The sequence below is a fragment of the Staurois parvus genome, unplaced genomic scaffold (assembly GCF_062004578.1).
Source record: "Staurois parvus isolate SC_StPar_1 unplaced genomic scaffold, SC_StPar_1.0 ptg000415l, whole genome shotgun sequence".
In the NCBI taxonomy this organism is placed as follows: Eukaryota; Metazoa; Chordata; class Amphibia; order Anura; family Ranidae; genus Staurois; species Staurois parvus.
The window spans coordinates 4,779,824-4,804,730 of record NW_028318211.1 but is presented as its reverse complement, the minus strand read 5'-3'; the positions used below and the strand labels follow the sequence as shown (position 1 = coordinate 4,804,730).

Below are 24,907 nucleotides of genomic sequence, written 5' to 3'. Positions count from 1 at the left end.
TGCATATAGTTCTACTTAAAGCTTTGGAAGCTGGAGGTTTGTGTTCAGTTAGGAATAAGAATACAAATAATTCTGAAGAGTTGTCACCAGAACAGCAAAAGAGAAAGTCATCTAATGGAACCACATGTTACAGTGACAACTGTCTAAAGCTGGCCATAGATGAGTAGAATTGCGAACACAAATTCTTGGGAAAAGAAGGTTCTAAGAAAGTTCATTTACCCAATCATTAGTGTAGTCAAATTGATGTTCTTTTTTTTCCCCGGAGGCAGGCCAGTGATCGTGTATGATGTGTCATTCATTTGGCTCACACAGCTAGACAGCGTTCCAATGAGCTGATGTTTCTTTCCTTAGACATAACTAAGGCATTTGATATTCTCTCTTGGCCCTACATGAACTTGGTCCTTCAGTCTCTTGGGTTCTTTATGCAATGGATAATTGCTCTTTATAGTGTCCCTCAGGCTAAAGTGAAATATTATTGGTTTGAATCTCCTTTGCTTCCTGTACGGAGAGGTACCAGACAGGTTCGCCCCCCTCGTCAAGTTAGTCCTTCCACTCTACTGCTAATATTCTGCCTCTTTCTTTTTTCCTCCCTTTTTCCTAGTTCTCTCCTCCTTTCCCCTATCCTTTATAAATTATATCCCTCTGGTTTCCAGTGTGCACAATTACTGGGCTTGCAGTACTCCACAGCCAGCTTCCGGGTAGACTTTACCTTTGGTTTTCAGGTCTGAGCCCTTGTCATTCCCCATAAGTATCACCTTACTGATTATCATCTTTTTGATCTACATTAGCTATGAACCTGAATGTTAATATACACTATATTGCCAAAAGTATTGGGACACCCCTCCAAAGCATTGGATTCAGGTGTTCCAATCACCTCCATGGACACAGGTGTATAAAATCAAGCACCTAGACATGCAGACTGCTTCTACAAACATTTGTGAAAGAATGCATCACTCTCAGGAGCTCAGTGAATTCAAGCGTGGTGCCATGATAGGTTGCCACCTGTGCAATAAATCCATCCGTGAAATTCCCTTGCTACTAAATATTCCACGTTTCAACTGTTAGTGGTATTATAACAAAGTGGAAGCAACTGGGAACACCAGCAACTCAGCCACTAAGTTGTAGGTCATGTAAGAAAACAGAACAGGGTGATTGCATGCTGAAGTACACAGTGCACAGTACACAGTGCGCTGAAGTCGCCAACTGTTTGCAAAGTCAATAGCTAAAGACCTCCAAAATTCATGCGGCCTTCAGATTAGCACAGCAACAGTGCGTAGAGAGCTTCATGGAATGGATTTCCATGGTTGAGCAGCTACATCCAAGCCTTACATCACCCAGCGCAATGCAAAGCGTCAGATGCAGTGCTGTAAGGCACACTGCCACTGAACTATAGAGCAGTGGGAGACATGTTCTCTGGAGTGACAAATCATGCTTCTCTGTCTGGCACTCCATTGAAGGTGTCTGGGTTTGGCAGCTGCCAGAAGAATGGTACTTGCCTGACTGCATTGTGCCAAGTCTAAAGTTTGGTGGAGGGGGGATTATGGTGTGGGGTTGTTTTTCAGGGGTTAAGCTTGGCCCCTTAGTTCCAGTGAAGGGAACTCTTAAGGTGTCAGCATACCAAGACATTTTGGATAATTTCATGCTCCCAACTTTGTGGGAACAGTTTGGGGATGGTCCCTTCCTTTTCCAACATGACTGCGCACCAGTGCACAAAGCAAGGTCCATAAAGACATGGATGAGTGAGTTTGGGATGGAGAAACGTGACTGGCCTGCACAGAGTCCTGACCTCAACCCGACAGAACACCTTTGGGATGAATTAGAGCAGAGACTGTGAGCCAGACCTTCTCGTCCGACATCAGTGCCTGACCTCACAAATGCGCTTCTGGAAGAATGGTCAAACATTCCCATAGACACACTCCTAAACCTTGTGGACAACCTTCACAGAAGAGTTGAAGATGTTATAGCTGCAAAGGGTGAGCCAACTCAATATTGAACCCTACAGACTAAGACTGGGATGCCATGAAAGTTCATGTGCGTGTAAAGGCAGCCATCCCAATACTTTTGGCAAAATAGTTATGTTATGCTAGTAACCTTATTTAATATATGTTACACTGGAACCCTTACCTGATACTGTTGCACCTTATGTTTTTTTATTGGATTTTCTATGTTCATCTTCAATAAACACATAATTTAACCTAAATTATAAGTCCTCATTCACACTGGACATTTTTACAGCTGCGGTTTTTGGCATTTTTTTTCTACAGCCAGTAAACTCCCCAGCATGTTATCCTATGTGTCAATGCATACAGACTGTAATCAGTGGTTTTTGGCAGGGGCGTTTTTTTGGCTAGAAAAAAACCCCCAGAACTAGTGGGTTTCTAGAGAGGTATTTTAGCTGTAAAAACGCTCTAACACTGAAAAGTGTGGTAAAACACGGCAAACTGGCATTTTTGGACTTTTTTTCAGCAAAAAAAAAAAAAAAAGCGGCAAATGCGAAAAAAACACGACTAAACGCTAATGCAGAAACCTCATGTTTTTAACGTGACTTTACACAGCTAACATTACCAGCGTTATTAAAACGCCCAGTGTGCATGGGGCCTAGTGTACCCAGTATGTTGTTCCCAAATTTTTATTTGTTACAATATAAAAGAGTAAAATTGAAGAAGTGGAACTAAACTCTGCAGTATACTCACCTCAACATTCCGGCTGTACAGGGCTAGATCCCTCACTGACCCCGGTCGTCATTTCCCTGGGTGCCTGGTTTTCGGCCTTTTATTTTATTTTTTTTTCGGGGCGGTAACATCATCCAGCGCATGCACATGGGAGTCAGTCATTACAGCAGTCAGAGTGTGCTGGGAATACACACTGAGCTGCAAATATCCAAGTACATTCAATAGAAAACTGGAAGCAGGCATGTGTTTGTTACTGCAGAGGAGACCTAGCATGTCTCTTCTGCAATAAAGAGCTGCCTGCTCAGTTTTCTTCAGGTTAGGTTTAGTTCTACTTTTAAGTGGTTTTAAAGCATCATTTTTTATTAAAATAACAAAAGATGATATACTTACCTGGTCTGTGAAATGGTATTGCATAAAGCAGTTGCTTAGCTCATCTTCTGGACTTTGACTGTATTCTGCCGGCAGGAAGGCACCAAAACTGGCAGAACATAATAGCGCTGCAGGAGCAATTCGATGTGGGTATGGGAATATGCAAATTTTTTTTTTTCAACCTACTGGTTGAGGAGAAAAAAAAAAAAGTATAATGCATGGCCTGCCGAAGCCTTTTTTTTTTTTTTTTTTTTTTTTTAAATGAGGGGTTCTCAGATCAGTGCAAAGCTTGTCAATTAATTTAGTCATCCAGTCACAAGATTGTAGCCCTCCAGTTGAATGAGAAATAATTTCTGTAACCCTGTTGTGACAGACAGACTATTCCTTTCACAACCAGAGCAAATTTCGCATTTTACAGTGTACATATTCAACTGCTAATAATTTTATCTAAAAGTATTATTAGAAAGCTTTCACAGGCTAAAAACACAAGCATAGTACAGCATCCAAATGAAACAAGTCAAGGTCAACATACAAAAGAGCCAATATATAGGAGGTTGTGACCTCATAATTATTTTAGAGGAAAATGTAAATGATATTTATTTTAATTTCTAATCAAGAATGCTCTTTTTTTTTTTTTTACATCACTCTTTCATAAATCCCAGGGTTGTGGATGGTTTGACTTCTAGTTTTTCCATGGTAGTTTCTCCTATCTCATCAGTGGCTCTTTACAGCCCCTTCAGACTTACCAAAAGCCTTCTGGTTTCTTCTTTTACCAGTACCTCTTTTTGGCAGGGTTAAAAATTAGCCATATTTCCTTTTATTTTTTTTAAACAAGGGATTCAATATTGATATTACAATGTTACAACTTTCTATAACTTTTTCCTAGACCTTGTTCTAAACATTTACCGTGGCCCTCCAGAAATAAGAGCAAGTATTTATTTTGTGATCACAAAACACTTTAATTGCAAACAAAATTATTTCATTGTAATATTTTTTTATTTTGATATGATATACTATTTTGCATAAAATTAGGGTCATAAAATTCCAGTTAAAGTAAAACTAAAGACAAAACTTTTTGTTTCAGTTTAGGAGCGGAGAGGCATTTGAAAACCTGTCAAGTTTTTATTGCTGTCTGTGCCCGCGTTAAGGCGGTTCACTCTCTCGATTTGCTCTGTTTACCATTATCATTGAAAGTAAAAATAAAAAAAAAATCCAGAATTTTGGGTTGTCCCCTGGACCATAATAGATGGGAAATCTTCCAATGGGAACTCTAAATCTGATGGCCCTGGTGACAACCATGGATTCCCTCACTTTGGAGGGGATTTCCTCTCTCCTGTTTTAGCTATTAGACAGGAAGTGAAGGGAAATCTACTCAGACATAGATGGCAAAAAAAAAAGAAAATAGAAACAAATTTCATGAGGGTTATGAACCCTTTTAAGCAGAACTAAGGGCAAAACTCTCTTTTTTTTGGCTAGAGTAAGGGAGGGTTATAACCCCTGCAGTTTATTTTTTGCCCTCTTTGCCCCATGGGGAGATTTACCTTCACATCCGTGTCTCATAGCCTAAAAGGAAATCCTGCAAGTTAAGGGAATTTCTTTGGGACCCCCAGGTCACCAGAACTAGTGTCCCCATTGGAAGATTTCCTCTCTATTATTGTTCTGGGGACAACCCAAAATTTGGGATCTTCTTTCAATTCAATGGTAAGAGGTAAAACAGGACAAACAGAGAAGGCAAATCTTCCTAATAGGGGCACAGACTGCAATAAAAACCTGACAGGTGTTCTAATACAAAATTAAAAAGAAAAAAAAAAAAAACATCTTTAATTATACTTTAAAATCATTGTTACATTATGGTTGTAATAATATGTTAGGGCAATCACTTATGTAACAGAACTGTATACAGTAAATGGGGCACGGAGCGGAGATCCCGACGACATGATTACTGCCTGACGCTTCACTTTAAAACAAAATAAAAGCTTTCCAGAAAAGGTGCGTGCATCTATTCATACAGCAGCTGAGTTCAGTTTGTTGTCCAAAAAACTGGGAGTAACATTTTAATTTCCTTTTTCTATTAGCATCCACAAGTAATTTTAGAAGGAGCGACTATAAATAAGCTGAAGTTGGATGAGGGCCGGTATGGATGTTTTCAGAACCTAGCAACTAGCTTGTCCAACCTTAGAGTTATAACATGGTTTACTGAAGACCACAGCTCTTATAACGAAGTCAGCTGCAAAAACTCAAACACACTAAATCATTACAAGATAAATAAAAACACAACCAATCACACCAAGTTCTTCCTTTTGCGATTTATGTGTCCTCCTTGCATGGAGGTTGTGCACATTCCTCTTTTGCTACCAACTTTTTTTTATACTCAAAACCTTCAATAAAATTTTTTTTTAAAAATTGATCATGTATGTGGTCAAATATCTTCTAATTTTCCAGGGATTCTAAAAGAGTTTTTTTTTTCTTAAAGTAACAAACATGTTCTACTTACCTGCTCTGTGCAATGGTTTTGTACAGAGCAGCCACCGATCCCCCTTTTCTAGGGTCCTCTGCCAACACTCCTGGTTCCTTCCCCATGTCAAGTGCCCCATAACAAGCTGCTTGCCACCAGGGGGCCACCTGTGTTCATAGACACACGGCGCGGCACAGCCCTATTTTATTTGGCTGTGACTGACAGCAGCAAGAGCCAATGGCTCCCACTGCTGCCTTTCTGTCCAATGAGGAGAGAGAGCTGCTCTTGTGCACATAGTTGGATTGAGATTGGGCTCAGGTAAATATTTAGCAGGGTTGGGGTGTACGGATTGCGTCACACTGCAGAAGATTTTTTTTTACTTTAAGGCCCCATGTACACGGGACACTTCTGACCAATGGAAACTGCTGGAAAACAAAAGGTTAAATAACGTCTGTTTAGCCGTGTTTGCATAACGCGTTTTAGAAGCGTTTGTTAAAGATAAGCACAGGAGAACCTCCCAAATGCCCAGCATGCACTGAAGAGTGGTAAATTATTAACTATTTCAGACTGTTTCAGAAAAATACAGTGAGTAGAAGCAGAGACAGCAGTATGTGTTAAGATTAATTTAGGTGTGAGTTGCTCATTAACATTTCTTTTGTTTCCAAGGGTGGGAGAGGTCTGAGGTATGAATTGGTCATTACAACATGTGACAAGCTTGGTAGGAACATCCTGTGTTTTATTATACATTATTATTATACAGGATTTATATAGCGCCGACAGTTTACTCAGCGCTTTACATTATGGAGGGAGACAATACAGTAACAATACAGTTCAATACAAGAGGGATTAGAGGCCCCTACTCCTTGGAGCTTACAATCTAGGAGGTGTTCAGTGTTTTGTCCATCTGAGTACCTTAAAAACATTTTGCATGCATTTTTCATGATGAAAAAAGGCTCTGGACAGCATCGGGAACTGGAAGAGTTGAAAAAAATGTTTCACTCGCAAAATTTTCAAATGTAAATGCTTATAAACGCAATTTACAAGTAGTTTGTGTTTGAGACGCTGATAAAAATTGATTCCTGAACGCAAGTTTTCTGCATTCAAAAAAATACTGTAAACTCAAATGCCTGTAAACGAAGATGTGTACATGGACACATAGGAAAACATTAGGGAGAGTTCAGGGGCTACTGAAAAAAATGCTGAACAGCTCCTAAACGGGAGTTTATCAGCTGCAGTGTACATGAACCCTAATGCATAGGATGTAGGAGAGGGGAGTATAAAACATTGCATATGAATACTATTGTAGTGGGTGGACTGCCACGTTTCTAATGTTTTACAGACTGTCTTTGGCATCTTCTGGAAAAAACCCTGCAGCACACACAACTGAACGAGTCAGCGTAGTATCTTCTGCTGTGTACAGACAGCCTTGAACAAAAAAGTTTCTTTAGAAAGCCTATAATGTCCAGCAATCTTTTGTACCTTGTAGTAAATGTTTATAATGTCAGAAACAAGGTTGTATACATAAATAATTTTTCCATTTAACAGAAAAAAAACAAAACAAACAAAAAACACAACAACTTGACTTTCAGAAAAGGTTACTTCAACCAACAAAAAGGAGAAAAAAAAAAAAAAAAAAGTGTCCAGGTCAACTATTACTTTTCATGCTTATACATCTTTTATCAAGCTTTCACTAAGCCTTGGAAAAACGTTAATGCTAAAATCCTAGCTGAACACTGCTTGTACTAATCACATAGTTACTGAACAATAATCAGCACTGTGTTGGTCACACAAACCTTCAGGCAAACTGGAAAATGTCTACTGTTTCACAGTAAAAAACTGGTCAGGAAATTAATATTTGCCTGAGCAAAAATTACCTCTGAATGACTCAAAATGAAAGAAAATGTTGAAGTCATTGTTAACGATTTAAAATGGGACATAAAATCTTTGATTTTTAGCAGAAAATTACCAATTAAAGTGTTTGTAAACCTGAAATGAAATGTAAGCCAGACATGTAATATGAACAAAGCACATCTCTCTATAGTGTGTGCATGTCTCAATCCAGAGCACTATGGGGTTGATTTACTAAAAGGTAAACATTCTGTGCACTGCAAGTGCAGTTGCTTTATATCCAAGGGGAAGCTCTGAAATGAGGCGAAGCTCTGCTGATTCCTTTCATCCAATCATCTGCAAGCAAAAATGCTGTTCGTTTATTTTATTTTTTTTCCTTGCATGTTCCCCTCAGATCTAGAGCAACTGCACTTGCAGTGCACAGCCCATTTGCCTTTAGTAAATCAACCCCTAAGTCTAGGTTCACACCTAGGCAGTTTGCATTTGACCTGTTTCTGCATTTTGCAGTTTGTTATTTATTTTTTCATTTTTTTTTCTTGTTGCTAAGCAGATTTAAAAACACAGAAAGCATCAAAAAGGCGACAAACGCACTACATGCTTTTCTGCAGTGTTTCCATAGAACCAAAAATGCAACTTTTTGCGTTAAAGTCCCTGATCCATTCCAAAAAACACACCGGGTGAAAATGCAGAGATGTGAACATGTCCCATAGGAAATCATGTTAAATGGGCTGTACTGCATTTCTGCAAAACGCTGCAGAAAACGCTTAGGTGTGAACCTAGGCTAGGGTAAGTATCATTGCTGTCTGCTGCCCCATTCCTCCGCTATAAACGTGAATCACTTCCGACAAGTGTTCCTGACGCGGATCTCAGCTCTGTTCATGTGTGTTGTGTGAAAGGGGGGTGTTCCTTCCTTCCAACCGGCTCTCAGAAATCCCCTCACTGATGTAGCTTCAGCTCCCCACCCTCTGCTTTTCAGAAATGAGAGATCCTGTGTAAAGTCTGCACTTTGAATGAAAGTAGGGGAAAAGCTGTGTAGATAAACAGGTACAACTTGTGCAGGAGGATTGGTTTCATCTCTGTGTATCACCTGAGGCCAGTCACTTCACTGGGTATATGTGAGGCTTTACAAGCACTCTAAAGAATTCGCCTCGAAAAATTGAAGAAAAAAAAAAAAAAAAAAGCTATAGACAGCATACAAACACAGATACAGGGCTGTAAATTAACCATCTGAGAAACGTAGCCGTGCGGCCTATTATATGTTAAGTTAGCTGCCTTGTTAGGTGAAAATAGATGTTCTTACAGTCTATAAAAAACTCTATGCAATTAGTCTTGTGACCCCTGCCCGGCAGTACAGCCAGATCCTGGATATACCCATAGCCTTCTAACTGGCCACTGAAGATATAACAGCAGTCATTAATTAGCAGTCTCCTTCTGTCAGCATGTCTTGACTGGCTCCGAGTGCTGCCCCGTTCATTCTCAGTACACCAGACAAGAGTCCACTTAGACAAATTCAAGCACTTTGTTGCACTTCAAAAATTCTAATTCTTTTTTTCAATAAATTGATGACTTTTCAAATAAAGCCTTGAGTTCAGCTTTATTTAAAAACCACACACAACTGCTGTTTGAGCCGATTTCCATTTTCCTCTTGTTTACCATTGTTTGGAAGACTAAAGTACAACTAATAAAAAGTGCTCACTCAACATTTTTGTACTTTAAGGCCTCATGCACACTGCGGCTCTTGTAAACACTTTTCTCCTGGCAAAAGAAAAGCAGCTTCAAGCCGCATTTTTACAAAATGAGTTTTGGTGCATCAAGTGCTTAGGTGTTTATTCATTTTATTGGCCAGAAAATGTATTTTGGCTATTGAAATTAAAAAAAAAAAAAAAAAAAAAACCCACTGAAGAGCTGAAAACACATCTAGTGCTTTGGTGTTTCTAGGCGCATCAGGTGTTTTTTCCTCCAAAATGCGCTCTTGTACGCACAAGTTTTTTTTCTGTCACAAAATACCCCTGCCTTGAAACCCCTGTAAATGTCTATGTATGCATAAACGCATAGGCTAACACAGAAGGGCACTTAGAGAAGAAATAAAGAGGTCAACGCCTGTAAAACAGCTCTTTTTGCGCTCAAGTGTACATGAAGCCTTATGGTCATACTGTAATACCAAACATCAACTGTAGGAGGCTATCTAGTTAATCCAAGTTGCTGCAAGAAAGGGAGGAGAGTGTGGTTTGGAGGGGTAAGAAGAAGATTGGGAAAAAGGAAAAGTATAGAGCACTTTTACTGTGTACATATGAATTCTTAAATTAGAACTAAAAAAAGGCAAAAAAGTTTCGGATAGGGGGAGAAAGGATTAGAACACTTTTCAATTTTTATTTCTCTATGTGCCCTACCCCTTCCCTCCACCCCGTTATCTTTCCATTAACCATTATTATCCAAAGTGAAAGTAAAAGACAATCCCAAATTTTGGGTTGTCCCCAGAAAAAGTAGTAGTAGTGAAATCTTCCAATGGGAACACTAGTTCTGGTGACCTGGGGGTCCCAAAGAGATTCCCATAGTTTTCAGGATTTCCTATCACTTCCTGTTTTGGCTATGGGACAGAAAGTGAAGGCAAATCTCCCCAATAGGGCAAAAATAAACCTTACGGAGGTTATAACCCTTCCTTCCTCTATTCCAAAGAGAAAAGAAAAAAAAAAGTTTTGCCTATATAGGTTTTTTTTTTTTTTTTTTAAACATACTTGCTCTGGAATATAGCAATTTGTAAATTAGCCACAAAAGAGTGAGGAAACATTCATTTTGTCATCCCTGTTAGTTGTTCAGTTAAGAGATCTGTCAAGCAGAATATTGTTTTCAATGAGTCAGCCGATGCGTAGACTTGACGGTTGTCAGGAGCAGTAAAGCACAAACCTTATGTAGCACTAAAAATCAAGGAACAGAGCCTGCTTATGGAATATGCAAATATGGCTGCTTATATGTAGACATAGAATACAAACTATACAAAGCACAAGGGAATTTAAAAGATTCACATACAATAACATGTACAGTGTGATGATCTCTTTCACACAAATTATTGCAAAGAATATGCTAAAACCAATGGCCACTACTCCGTACTCTTACTACTTGACCTCTCTGCGGCTTTTGATACGGTTGACCATCCCCTCCTCCTCAAAAAACTCCACTCTCTTGGTCTCAGAGACTCTGCGTTCTCCTGGTTCTCCTCCTACCTATTGCAGCACTCCTTCAGCGTTACCTATAACTCTGTCTCCTCCTCTCCGCTTCTTCTTTCTGTAGGGGTCCCTCAAGGTTCTGTCCTTGGACCCCTACTCTTCTCCATCTACACCTCCTCCCTTGGTCACTTGATAAACTCCCATGGCTTTAAGTACCATCTCTATGCTGATGACACACAAATCTATTCTACTCCTCACCTCACCCCTTCAGTCTCCTCTCGCATTACTAACCTACTAAGTGACATATTGGCATGAATGTCACTTCACTTCCTCAAACTCAATCTTTCCAAAACTGAGCTCTTAGTATTCCCCCCAGCCTTTGCCCCCTCCCCTGACTTCTCCATCAAGATCAATAACACAATCATCAGTCCCTCCCCTCATGCCAGGGTGCTAGGTGTAATCCTAGACTCCCATCTGTCCTTTCAGCCATAAATCCAATCACTGTCCAAATCTTGTAGACTTCATCTCCGCAACATCTCCAAGATACGCCCATTCCTAACCTCGGAAACCACTAAGCAACTTATTCACTCCCTTGTTATATCTCACCTTGACTATTGTAACTCCCTCCTCATTGGCCTACCTCATCGCAGGTTATCCCCTCTTCAGTCTATCATGAATGCTGCTGCCAGACTTATCAACCTTACTAACCGGTCTGTATCTGCCACCCCTCTCTGCCAATCCCTCCACTGGCTTCCCATTGCCCAATGGATAAAATTAAAAACATTAACAATAACGTATAAAGCCATTTATAACTCTGCCCCAAATTACATAAACGATCTTGTCTCTAAATATCACCCAGACCATCCTCTCCGCTCGTCGCACGACCTCCTGCTCTCTAGCTCCGTTGTCTCCTCCTCCCATGTTGGTCTCCAGGACCTTTCCAGAGCTTCCCCCATCCTCTGGAACTCTCTACCCCAATTTATCAGACTATCGCCTACTCTGCTTACTTTTAGGCGATCTCTGAAAACCTATCTCTTCAGGGAAGCCTATCCTGCCCTCAGCTAATACTGGAATCTTCTACTCTTCCAACCAGTCCATCCCCCACAGTTACTACCTTTTGTAACACTAGCCCCTCCCTCCTAGATTGTAAGCTCCAAGGAGCAGGGCCCTCCTTTCCCTCCTGTATTGAACTGTATTGTTGCTGTATTGTCTCCCTTTATATTGTAAAGCGCTACGCAAACGGTTGGCGCTATATAAATCCTGTATAATAACAATAATAATAATTATAATATACATCCTGTCCTTTCAAAATAGTTAAAAAAAACAAAAAAAACTAAATATAAACCTAACATTTCATATTCCTGGTATGTCCCTGCTGTGCCATGTATTTCTATGAAAAAGTATCCTGTCCTCTTTGTATTGCTTCCTTTGTGTGAATGCCCTGGTGTTCCTGCCAGTCCCTCTGCTTTCCGATTAAAAACTGACTACACTAACACAGTGTTCAGTTTTCTAGCTGTGCCGAGAACTCAGTCTGTTCTCCCTCAGTGATCAGACTTGTCTTGACACACTCCGCATGCACAGCCATTCACTGGGAAGATCAGTAATGTGCTTTCGCCTCCCACAGCTCTTGCACAGCTGAGAACAAAGGGTAAGTGAGCATTTATAAAAAAGGGAAAATAAGATTTATCATTTTTATTTTATATCTATACACACAAAAAGTTTTGCCTTTCATTTCTATTTTAAACTCAATGGGTTGTTTTATAAAGGTGAGGGTTCACATATACTTTAAGAGAAAAGAAGTCCCAAACATCCATTTTAAGAATTCAAATCTTTATTCTCTTGAAATGTTCTTTTTAATGAACCGCCACTTGCAGATTGCAGATGAAGCATCTTCCTCTACGCAAGCACCTAAATAGAAACTAAATGAGCAGTTTCCATCAGTTATCTTTCATTGTCTGTGAAAGAAATTGGCAGAGGAATACAAGATCCGTTTTTATCTCTTAGAGATTAAGATCCACCACATTCCTGGAAATGAAAGGCTGAGAGGGCTTCAGTAAAAAATAAAAAACACACAGCAAGCAGACACTGAACAAAAGGACTATCTATTACATGCTACACAAATCTAGATATCAGAGGACTGGACACAGTTCATTGAAGATTTGTTTGTTGCAGATATTATTCTCATTAACACTTGATAAAGTACAACTACCTTCCATGATGAAACAACAACACACACGTACATTTACTCAGTATGATCTCTTAGTAAATTGTCAGCTAAAGGGGCCACTATATCTGAACCATGTAAACCCCTATTAGGCAGAGATTGTAACAATTACGAACAAAAAGGTGTCAACAAGTCAAAGGCCTCATTCACACAGACAGTATCAAACCTGCGTTTATATGAATTTTAGCCAGTCACAGATGGATAAAAATTTGACCAGTTCAGCAGGGGTGTCCCTGGATCAGAGTCTGATCTATTATGCTCCCCAGTCCGCAGATCTGATCCATCTTGCGGGGATTGTCGGCTTTCTTTGAAACTTACCTTTTCTTGGAGAGATCAGTTAACCTCGTATAGGTTACAAGCTGATCCTGCGGATTGGGGAGGATAATGGATTGGACTCCAATTCAGTATGCTCAATCCGCAGATCCGATCCATCCTGCGGGGATCGTCGAAGGGGGTGTTACTGCACCGGGTGACACTAACCCTAGGGAGGCCCCTGCAGTTCAGCAGGGACTGACCTAATTTTGATGCATCTATGGGCAGGCTGGTTGTACAGAACACAATCTCTAGATCAACTTCTGGAAAATCAACATGTTGGGTTTTTTCACTCGATCAGTGCTGCCAGCTAAAGCCAGCAACACTGATCATTGTATTGTGATGGCGGGAACTCTCTCTGCTGTCAGAATACAATAGCTCCGCAGGAGGGATTACTCCAACGAGTGTGTCGATATGGACATCAGTTTTTTTTTACGTTCAGCTCACCGGTTGAACAACAAAAAAAAAATAAAAATGCATCATCTATAGCAGTGGTCTCCAAACTGTGGCCCTGGGGCCGGATGTGGCCCTTTGCTTGCCTTTATGTGGGCCTTGGAGCACTGTTCTCCAACTGATGCAAGACACTATTCTGTCAACTGACACAAAAAACAACGGGGCACCATTTCTTCCACTGACACCAATAACGGGGCACTATTATTACCAATGATGCCAACAATGGGGCACTACTCCTCCTCAATCCCAATGATGCCAGAATAATTTCTACTCCTGCTTGCCACCGTCTGGCCCCCTGAAGGACAATAAACTGGCCCTTTGTTTAGAAAGTCTGAAGACCCCTGATCTATAGTCTGCCTTAGAGGAGTTTTCAAATGCCTATAAGCGTATGGATGGTGCCATTCACACTGTGTTTACACCTGCGGTTAGTTTAGCTGTGTTTAGAGAACACAGAATTCTGTGTAACCAGGATCCAATTAGACACTCCAAAATGTGGCTAAATGTCTGTAAACACAACTAAATGTTTCTAAACCTGCTTAAAGCGCTTCTCCAGCCTCCTGTTAAAATTTTTTTTAAAAAAAGTCAGCAGCTAAAAACAAACTGTAGCCACTTAATTAAAAAAACAAAACAAAAAAACAGCCACTTACCTGTCCCTTGATCCAGCGATGTGCTCACCCCAGCCGTTCTTTCCAGCGGTGTCCTGTCCTAGGTGCTGGCATCTTAACTGTGGGCACCTGGCTGCGACAGCTTGCGGTTTTGCAGTTGGGTGCCTACTGCGCATGCGCAAGTAGCACTGCGCTTTGTGAATGGTCCAGCAGTCTTCTGGGACCCATCATGTGTCCCATAAGACTGCAGGGAAGGAGGGGGGAGGATAACGGATAACTTCCGCTTCTGATCGCCTAGGCAGTCGAAGCGGAAGTATGAACAGGTACCCATCAAAATCTGGTATCCCCCCCACTCACCTCTGCTCCCCAAAAGCTTCCATTTCTTTAATGGGAGCGGGTGGCAGGCTTGAAAGCGGAACTTCTACGTTTAAGTGGAGCTCTGCTTTAAAGTGTTACTAAACTAGGACCCTGCATTCACTATATCTGGTCTCTCACAGCACACAGAACAGGGAAATGCAATTATTTTAGTAAATATAAACTGCTAAATACCTTTTCTCATCAGCAGTTAGAGTAGTCTTGTGACTTCTCCAAGTTTTAACCAGTGCTTTGCTGCACACTGATAAGAGTTTTCTTTCTCCTTCCATTGCAATGAGATTGCATAACCCCTGACCCTCTGTCTGGACAGTGCTGCTTATATGCACCCTCCAAAGGAAGAAAAACACTCTAGCACTACACACCAAACTGAGCATGTACAGAGTGTCACGGAGGCTGTGTTCTATCAGGAGATGAAATGGGGGAAAGTGGAAGAAGGCGAAGGTTTAGAGAAGACAGGATCAAACATCCTTTTTACACAATGCAGAGGATTAACCCCTTAAGCTCCACAGTGAGTATAACAAGCATGCTTTACTGCATATACAGACTGATTTTACTGTAGTGGGTTTAGTAACACTTTAAGGGCTTGTTTACACATGCAGTTATTTTTGCCGCCCCTTTGACAAGTAATCTGCGGTGGACTGCTTTTCAGAGGGTGTTTGACAGAAAGTGATAAAGTGACATGTTGCCTCCTCAATTCCTATTTGTAGATCTCACTCACAGTGGTGTACTTAAATATAATCCCATGTGAGCCATGTTTTTCCTACACGGGATGCACAAGCGTTTCCTGTATCTGCATGAAGGCAGTCCTTTTCATGCCAATAGGAACTCAGCAGCTGCACAGACACAGCAGTTGCTTCCAATTTGACACCCATGGTGGGTGTAGGTGCACGTCACTGAACTCATACTGCCTACTTTCATGGACACACAACTCACCCACAAGTGTCACACTGGGAGCAGCGGCTTGGTCAGTGCAGCTACTACGTCCCAATTGCCTGCATGCGAATGCGCAGAGCCCTCCCTCGCATTGGTGTAAACTTAAGTAAGGAAGTATACCCTTCAAAACGATGGCCCACCATGGACTTAAATGGGTCGCATTTTGCCACAGCTTGTGTACAGCCCTAAGCAGCTGCATTTCTGTGTTTAGCTGTATGGCCGATGGAGGAGCAGTAAAACCACAGCTCAACTGCCTGCTTTTACTAGCAGGAACATTTAGTTGCTTATGCTTCCCAGATAACTTCTCCTGCATTTAGAAAAGGTAAAATGCAGCACTGAAGCCAAAATCTCTTTTATACACATAGCAGCTATCACTCCAGTGTAATTTTTTTTTTTTTTAACAATCCTTTACAAAGCACATGGAACGTGGTGAGATAAATGCACGGTACATTATTTCCCGATACTAAATTTAGTCATGTTTGCCTGTACTGAGCTGTATGTAGCACTATATATAGTATGTGAATTACATGATTTACAAAAATATGTGCAATTCACAACCGACAGCAAAATTTGACACTGGATAGCAATTATTAAAAAAAAAAAAAAAAAAAGGAGACTAATGTAACTAAAGTAAAAAAGGTCAGATTTTTTTTTTTATTCAGATAAAGTAGATAGGCATAACTGTCGTGTGACTATAAAACGATGAATTTGAAAAATACATAACAAAGATATACCATGTGGTCAGTCTGCATATACATGTAAATGTCACTGAAGGTTCCAACTACTGCACAGCTGTGCTCAAAATAATAGCTGTCCAACATCACTAGCCAAATCAATCACTGTTTTTTAATAGATTATATTTCTACATGGCAAATAATTTACTATTAGGTGTAGTAGAGTAATAGAAAACCAACAGATCCAACAGTCATGACATGCATGCTGCTGATTCTGTGAAATTGAATCACTAATTGAAAGGGGCATGTTCAAAATGATAGCAGTGTGGAGTTCAATTAGTGAGGTAATTCAGTCTGTAAAAAACAGGCGTCAAACAGGTGGCCCTTATTTAAGGATGAAGGCAGCAATTGTTGTACTTGCTGGATATATAGTGCATTTCTCTCTAAAAATCTGAGTAAAATGGGTCGTTCCAGACATTGAGAAAAATAGCGTACTTTGACTGAAAAGTTGATTGGAGAGCGGAAACCATATCAAGAAGTGCAGAAAATGATAGGCTGCTCAGCTGAAATGATCTCAAATTCTTTAAAATGGCAACCAAAACCTGAAAGACGTGGAAGAAAGCAAAAAACTACCATTCGAATGGATAGAAGAATAGCCAAAATGGCAAGGACTCAGCCAACAATCAGCTCCAGGAGATCAAAAGAAGGTCTAAAAGTTACCTGTGAGTACTGTTACAATTAGAAGACGCCAATGTGAAACCAAGCTATCCGCAAGAAGCCCCCGCAAAGTCCCACTGTTGAAAAAAACAACATGTGCTGAAGACGACGCACACTGACTGGCCTAAAGAGAAATGACGCAACATTTTGTGGACTGATGAAAGTAAGATTGTTCTTTTTGGGTCTAGTGGCCGGAGACAGTTTGTCAGACGACCCCCCAAACACTGAATTCAAGCCACAGTACACTGTGAAGACAGTGAAGCATGGTTGCGCAAGCATCATGATATGGGGATGTTTCTCATACTACGGTGTTGGGCCTATTTATCGCATACCAGAGATCATGGATCAGTTATGAATACATTAAAATACTTGGAGGTAATGTTGCATTATGCCAAAGAGGAAACACCCTTGAAATGGATTTCAACAAGACAACGACCCCCAAACTCCAGTAAGTGAGCAACATTTTGGTTCCAGACCAGCAACACTGATGTAACGGAGTAGCCAGCCCAGTCCCCGGACCCTAATCCAATAGAAAAAACTTAAAATAAGCCATTTCTGAGGTAAAATCAAGAAAGACAGAGGAATTGTGGAATGTAATGCAATCGTCCTGGGCTGGAAGACCTGTTCACAGGTGCCAGAAGTTGGATGACTCCATTCAACACAGATGTGAAGCAGTTTTCAGAAACCATGGTTATACAACTAAATATTAGTTCAGTGGTTCACAGGAAAGCTAAACCTTTAAGCAATTTTTCAGTTTATACAGTAAATGTTTCAGTTTTTAAAGAAAATGCAGACACTGCTATTTTTTTTTGAACAGCCTAATATTCCTTTTTCTTCACTTTCTGTAAAGTAATAACAAATTTGAAGCCTTTTTCTTTATGTTTGGATATGGAATAGACTGTACAGGGTTCCCAATCCATTTGCGTGTATGGAAATAAAAGCGATTAAAAAAAAGTGAGAAAAGCTCAAAATCCTTCTAAACACATTATTTTGAACACAACAGTACATGAACTATGGTGGCACCAGACATGGAAGAATTGCGGTCATTTTATTACAGTGTTTCCATAGTTAGTCTGGTTGAAAAAGACAAAAGTCCATCCAGTTCAACCATTAACAAAAAAAAAAAACAAAAGTTATAATCCTATACCAACAGTTGATTCAGAGGAAGGCAAAAAAACCCAGCAAAAGCATGATCCAACTTGCTCCTGCAGGGAACAAAAATTCCTTCCTGATCCCCCAAGAGGCGATCGGATATTCCCTGGATCAACTTTACCTACATATAAAATGTTTCCACAACAGCCCACAGAACTGTTACCAAAAAATTTTAATTGAAATTAGTGTCTGTGTGAGTTTGTTAGCTCTCACGTGGATGCACGGAGCAGGCTAAATACTGATGCCATGGAGAGCAGAAAAGAACTGTAAAAAGACCTGCTTAACAAGGTAAAGCAACGTTATAAGATGGAAAAGGATATAAAAAGATATTCACAGCCTTGAATATGCCAGTCAGTACTGTTCAGTCACTCATTAAGAAGTGGAAAATTCAGGGATCTCTTGATACCAAGCCAGGGTCAGGTAGACCAAGAAAGGTTGCAGCCATAACTGACAGAAGAATTGTTCGGAGTACATAGAAAAACCCAGAAGTAACCTGGAGGAGAGATACAGGCTGCTCTGGAAAAAAGATGGTGTGATTGTTTCAAGGAGTACAATACGATACTTGAACAAAGATGAGCTGCACAGCCGAGTTGTCAGAAAGAAGCCTTTACTGCGCCTATGCCACAAAAAAGCCCAGTGAGGTGTGTCAAAGTGCTGTCAGGCATTTAGTAACCGGCAACGTCTTTTTCCAACTCCATCTGTACTAGGTTTCCACTTCTGGAAATGTTTTGGAAGGAATTTGTTTCCTTTCCATAAGCTCAACTGCAGGTGGGATTCGACTTGAAAAAAAGGGGTACACATTCCCTCAAACATGGCCTGTTTCTGCCTCCGCCTGTACTGGGTGTCCACTTCGAAGTGGTTTTCTATGACTATTATATTGTTTTCTATACTGGATGTCCCTGCATTGCCTTTCACACAGATATGATTTATCAGTAGCACTTGCCAATCTACAGTACGTAACACTTAACGTTCCAGATATTAGGAAAATTTACATCAAATTTATTGTATTTGCCATGTTACACTATACTTTGAAACATCTGACTAATGTGCTAGCTTTTTTTTTTTTACATTTATTAGATCGCTACTGCTATCCAAGACTTCTGGGTGTGTCAAGTGGTGGATTCCCTGCTACATGCAGTTGTTGAATCTGCTGCCTGCTATGTCACTACTGTGTCCTGAAGTAATGTAGCAACCAACACCATGATTCCCAGCTGGGGATGCACTATCCAGCACAAGAAGTGTAAGATAGCAGCGGTACCTGTAGTCATGCATGAGAGCTCAGACAGGTACACTTACTATATTTGCATGCTGGCTTTTATTTAATAAGGGACAGGGTCACATTAGAACTATATAAATACACAAAATTGTATTTGAGCATTAGACAACACTGGGCTGAAGAACTGCACTGTGTAGCTTGCGCACAGCATTGACAGCCTCCTTGGAAGGGTTTAACATGACCATTCAAGCTCTGGTTGGAATGTCCATTAAAGACGGCACTTGAACTGAAATACATGCAGCCACCTAAGTCCAGAAAAAAGCTTACCCTACTAAAGTAGAACACTCCTGAAGTCTCATTCTAAAATGAGCGGTCATGAGGATCCAACAGTTTCAGTACTGTGAATCATTGTCCTGGGACAATTTTGTATATTTGTAATATTTGACTTCTGCCTTTCTAATCTTCATGCTTGTCCTAGTTCAACCACTTGGAAAGTACTGAAGCCAAAGAAAGACCATTAAAAAGAATTGCAAGGGTAATTAAGAAATGGCAGCTCCATTTTTCTCCCAGTGCAGGTGTCATGCAAGACAAATTAGTCACTTGTTCTACTGTCCCTAAGAGCAATGCACAGCATCCCATGATGACATCCTAAGTGACATTCCCAGATTCACATATTGAATATGAACAGGACATATATTTACTACATCTGCCTATGTTATGGATGTAGCCATGATAAACCCATATGGCTGTCAACATACAGTGGGGCAAAAAAGTATTTAGTCAGCCACCAATTGTGCAAGTTTTCCCACTTAAAAAGATGAGAGAGGCCTGTAATTGGCATCATAGGTAGACCTCAACTATGAGAGACAAAATGAGAAAAAAAATCCAGACAATCACATTGGCTGATTTGGAAAGAATGTATTTGCAAATTATGGTGGAAAATAAGTATTTGGTCACCTACAAACAAGCAAGATTTCTGGCTCTCACAGACCTGTACCTTCTTCTTTAAGAGGCTCCTCTGTCCTGCACTCATTACCTGTATCAATGGCACCTGTTTGAACTTGTTATCAGTATAAAAGACACCTGTCCACAACCTCAAACAGTCACACTCCAAACTCCACTATGGTGAAGATCAAAGAGCTGTCGAAGGACACCAGAAACAAAATTGTAGACCTGCACCAGGCTGGGAAGACTGAATCTGCAATAGGCAAGCAGCTTGGTGTGAACAAATCAACTGTGGGAGCAATAATTAGAAAATGGAAGACATACAAGACCACTGATAATCTCCCTCCATCTGGGGCTCCACGCAAGATCTCACCCTGTGGGGTCAAAATGATCACAAGAACGGTGAGCAAAAATCCCAGGACCACACGGGGGGACCTAGTGAATGACCTGCAGAGAGCTGGGACAAACGTAACAAAGGCTACCATCAGTAACACACTACGCCGCCAGGGACTCGGATCCTGCAGTGCCAGACGTGTCCCCCTGCTTAAGCCAGTACATGTCCGGGCCCGTCTGAAGTTTGCTAGAGAGCATTTGGATGATCCAGAAGAGGATTGGGAGAATGTCATATGGTCAGATGAAACCAAAATAGAACTGTTTGGTAGAAACACAACTCGTCGTGTTTGGAGGAGAGAGAATGCCGAGTTGCATCCAAAGAACACCATACCTACTGTGAAGCATGGGGGTGGCAACATCATGCTTTGGGGCTGTTTCTCCGCAAAGGGACCAGGACGACTGATCCATGTACAGGACAGAATGAATGAGGCAATGTATCGTGAGATTTTGAGTGCAAACCTCCTTCCATCAGCAAGGGCATTGAAGATGAAACGTGGCTGGGTCTTCCAACATGACAATGATCCCAAACATACCGCCTGGGCAATGAAGGAGTGGCTTTGTAAGAAGCATTTCAAGGTCCTGGAGTGGCCTCAAACCCATAGAAAACCTTTGGAAGGAGTTGAAAGTCTGTGTTGCCCAGCGACAGCCCCAAAACATCACTGCTCTAGAGAAGATCTGCATGGAGGAATGGGCCAACATACCAGCAACAGTGTGTGCCAACCTTGTGAAGACTTACAGGAAACGTTTGATCTCTGTCATTGCCAACAAAGGATATATAACAAAGTATTGTGATGAACTTTTGATATTGACCAAATACTTATTTTCCACCATAATTTGCAAATAAATTCTTTCCAAATCAGCCAATTAAATGTTCTGGATTTTTTTTCTCATTTTGTCTCTCATAGTTAAGGTCTACCTATGATGCCAATTACAGGCCTCTCTCATCTTTTTAAGTGGGAGAACTTGCAGAATTGGTGGCTGACTAAATACTTTTGCCCCACTGTAGTTTGGGATTTTTAAAAAAAGATTTATTCCATATACAATTAAAAAAATAAATATTCTCATTTATACTAACATTTAATTTAGCCCTTATTAGGTTGAGTCTCTTCAGTTTCCATATGGAGAAATTAGAGAACATTTTATTTTTACTTTAGATCATGCAAGTCATAAAAATTTTAAACGCAATGTTATTTGCTCAACAAACCATACACTGCTAATTTGGATGACATTTGTAAAACTGCCTGACAGTTGAGGTTCAGTGACCTGAAAGCCTGTATGATCATTTTTGTTGGATAGTGGCACCCATTTTACGATACTTCTTTAATACAAATTTTTCATTATTATAACAACCACAATAATATATTCTAATACCTAATAGGCCCCTATTAAAATACACTGAACAAAAGAAGACACGTTCATAAAAACTAAGGCTGATTAAACTGCATTACTTTGTTATACAGAAAACTTGAAGGGATTATGATGCTGTTCATAAACCGAGCTTTCAGAGCTCAGCACTGTGTGAAATGCCATTGTTTCTCCATCTTCTACCCATAATTCCTACAGAGCCCTGCTCTTTTATTTTGAGCTGTGATAATCCTCACAATATCGTAGCCTGGGGTTGTGGTCTGGCTGAATAGGTCACATCATTGGTGGTTGAACTTAAATTAAAACTGCACTTTAAACACAAAGTATATTAATCCTTTCATCCCCTTCCACTGACCTAACCTACCCTCTCCTCCACAGAGGCATACTTACCTCTCTCTCGAGTGATCGTGGTTCTGCAGTGTCCAGCAATGCAAGTCTTCACTATCCTGGACAAGCTTACACTTTATTACTCCATAGACTTATATGGGGCTGTGCCCTGAGGCTAGAGGTGATCTCCTAGAAATCTGCAATGCACATGTGCAGCCAGGACAGTGAACACTTGTGGCACCAAACACAAACCAACAGTGGAACCTTGGCCAACAAATCCTGGTAAAATACACATCTTGGGGGGGGGGGGGGGGGGGGTTACACTCATTTGTCCATCATATACAGTCATGGCCGAAATTGTTGGCACCCTTGATATTTCTCCAGGAAATCATGTATTTCTCACGAAACGTATTGCATTAACACATGTTTTGCTATACACATGTTTATTCCCTTTGTGTGTATTGGGACAAAACAAAAAAAGGGAGGAAAGAAAGCAAATTCGACATAATGTCACACAAACCTCCAAAAATGGGCTGGACAAAAGTATTGGCACCCTTTCACAACTGCGGATAAATAAGAATGTTACAAGCATGTGATGCTCCTGTAAACTCACCTGGGGCAAGTAACAGGTGTGGGCAATATAGAAATCACACCTGAAAGCAGATAAAAAGGAGAGACGTTCACTTAACCTTTGCATTGTGTGTCTGTCTGTGCCACACTAAGCATGGACAACAGAAAGAGGAGACGAGAACTGTCTGAGGACCTGAGAACCAAAATTGTGGCAAAATATCAACAATCTCAAGGTTACAAGTCCATCTCCAGAGAACTAGATTTGCCTTTGTCCACAGTGCGCAACATTATCAAGAAGTTTGCAACCCATGGCACTGTAGCTAATCTCCCTGGTCGTGGACGGATGAGGAAAATTGATGAAAGATTGCAACGCAGAATAGTCCGGATGGTGGATAAGCAGCCCCAAACATGTTCCAAAGACATTCAAGCTGTCCTGCAGGCTCAGGGAGCATCAGTGTCAGCGCGAACTATCCGTCGACATTTAAATGAAATGAAACGCTATGGCAGGAGACCCAGGAGGACCCCACTGCTGACACAGAGACATAAAAAAGCAAGACTACAGTTTGCCAAAATGTACTTGAGTAAGCCAAAAGCCTTCTGGGAAAACGTCTTGTGGACAGATGAGACCAAGATAGAGCTTTTCGGTAAAGCACATCATTCTACTGTTTACCGAAAACGGAATGAGGCCTACAAAGAACAAAACACAGTACCTACGGTAAAATATGGTGGAGGTTCAATGATGTTTTGGGGTTGTTTTGCTGCCTCTGGCACTGGGTGCCTTGACTGTGTGCAAGGCATCATGAAATCTGAGGATTACCAAAGGATTTTGGGTCGCACTGTAGGGCCCAGTGTCAGAAAGCTGGGTTTGCGTCCAAGATCCTGGGTCTTCCAGCAGGACAATGACCCCAAACATACGTCAAAAAGCACTCAGAAATGGATGGCAAAGAAGCGCTGGAGAGTTCTGAAGTGGCCAGCAATGAGCCCAGATCTAAATCCCATTGAACACCTGTGGAGAGATCTTAAAATTGCTGTTGGGAAAAGGTGTCCTTCCAATAAGAGAGACCTGGAGCTGTTTGCAAAGGAAGAGTGGTCCAAAATTCCGGGTGAGAGGTGTCAGAAGCTTATTGATGGTTATAGGAAGCGACTGATTTCAGTTATGTTTTCCAAAGGGTGTGCAACCAAATATTAAGTTAAGGGTGCCAATACTTTTGTCCAGCCCATTTTTGGGGTTTTGTGTGACATTATGTCATATTTGCTTTTCTGCCTCTGTTTTATATTTGTTCCAATACATACAAAGGGAATAAACATGTGTATAGCAAAACATGTGTTAATGCAATACCTTTTTTGTGTGAAATACTTGATTTTCAGGAAAAATATCAAGGGTGCCAACAATTTCGGCCATGACTGTATATGACCGGAGCCATTGCAGTCACAGGATGAAATGTAAACATTTCTGCTTTTGCTCAACTCCATTATATGGTAGTTAATAGAAATGGTAGTTTACAAAAGCAAACATTGTGTTTACCAACCTTTTAGCTCACAGGAAGAGACAGGGACACTGCATTTCTGGCAAGACCATTTCCATATTTTAAAAAGGTAACAAAAGGATTCGCACGGCCATGGATGCTCTTTAGATGCTTACATTTATTTGAAGACCACAGCATAAAAATTGCAGATACAGAAAAGTCGACGTGTTTCAGCCTACAAGGCTTTAGTCATAACTTCTCCATTCAAGATATACGGGTAGTAGCACTTTTGTGTGCATTTCATTTTCCATACTTTCCAAAAATATTCTTAGCCCAAAAGGTTAAAAATGGACTGGCAAGCTGCAATACATTACATTTTTTGTTTTGAGTTTAGTTATTCTTTAAAAGGGTTGGTTTGCCTTTACATTATTTTTCAAAAAAATTTGCCAACTATTCCATCTTCTCAAGTATATTAAAAAATATATTATAGTTATAGTATTATCCTGTTTATTATAGCCTGTGCAGATTTAAAACAGATGCTTAAAGCGGAACTATACTCATGTTCTATTCAGCGCTCTACGCCAGTCGCTGTCATCTTCGGCCAGATCAGATTCCAGGTTCTAATCTTTGACCATTTTCATTGGCCCAGCCGAGATAAAGTCATTCCCACAC

At 40.6% G+C, this 24,907-nt stretch overlaps 1 protein-coding gene across 4 annotated transcripts in view; it reads right to left on the bottom strand.

Moving 5' to 3' along the window:
* Positions 1-24,907, bottom strand: part of ADCY4 (adenylate cyclase 4) — a 133,939-nt gene that overhangs the window by 55,486 nt on the left and 53,546 nt on the right. The window lies entirely within an intron of this gene.